Below are 1058 nucleotides of genomic sequence, written 5' to 3'. Positions count from 1 at the left end.
CCGACAAACGTAAATATGATGCAAATGGTCGCGTTCCAAATGACCCCCCTTCCCGACCCCCCAAGCACAGTGACTCAGCTCTTTTTTCCGAAACAAACCCAACAACTTTCTCCGCTTAAAATGCCGCCCACAACTACCCTCACATCCATATCCCGCCCACTGCTGCCCCTGAGCGCCTCTTCCCCCGCCCACAACACGCCCACGAGGAGGAATCTTTAAAACTTGCATACCGACATTCTAAATTGAAACTTCACGGTCGAGTTAAGCGCATTTTGGACACAAAAGCCACGTTCATTTTCGGACCGTTTCGAGCGACGCGTTTGGGCAGCGCAGCGCTATTTTGGCGTTTAGCGAAAATGCGAGAGTGACAGAAGGTGATGGAGTGCTGTTACTGTTTTATTCTTGGTGATGGAGGTTGTCTCAAATGGTAATAACGAAAAATATGATAATAATAGCAATTTTCATTGGCTATAACAGGCATATTGATGCCGCTGTAGAAGACTATTATTTTACTAATAGTAGTTACTACTATAGCGAATTTTTCTTATGATCATAATATCTATTAAAGGAAATTATGAATCCCAATAATCCCAACGACAACACTAATGATAATGATCAATCAAAATAAGAGATAAAAAGTAGCATCAAAGCCCATCGCATCAGACATCGATCATTCTTCACTTTCTTCTTCCTCTTTCCGTGAGAAGATCCGACAACTCCTTTAGGAATTGCACTTCGCCAGCGTAGGAGAGGGTTTGTAAGGTCATTATTATCATACTAACATGAAGACAAGAAAATATATATATGTAAATAAATAATATTTGAAAAAAAAAATCCTGTTCTTATAAATATGTAAATATCGAAAGTGCGAGTGCAGACCCAGCGGCCTTCCCTTGGCCAAGAGGAAAGTTATCATAATCATGAGTTGTAATAGACCATCTACATCTCTTTTTTTCATAACCAGAACAGCAAAAGTAAAAAGGGGCGGAGACATCGCGTTCTTAACCTTACTCAACAAGAACGGTTATGATTATCCGCACTATCTTCACCATCATCAC

At 40.7% G+C, this 1058-nt stretch overlaps 1 protein-coding gene across 1 annotated transcript in view; it reads right to left on the bottom strand.

The window, feature by feature from the left end:
• The window catches only part of LOC119585690 (probable G-protein coupled receptor Mth-like 1), a gene marked incomplete at its 3' end in the record, with an annotated part of 98315 nt that overhangs the window by 51693 nt on the left and 45564 nt on the right, over positions 1-1058 (bottom strand).

Source organism: Penaeus monodon, chromosome 20 (assembly GCF_015228065.2).
Source record: "Penaeus monodon isolate SGIC_2016 chromosome 20, NSTDA_Pmon_1, whole genome shotgun sequence".
NCBI lineage: Eukaryota > Metazoa > Arthropoda > Malacostraca > Decapoda > Penaeidae > Penaeus > Penaeus monodon.
The sequence above is the reverse complement of the archived record's forward strand: the minus strand, read 5'-3'. Positions and strand labels throughout refer to the sequence as shown.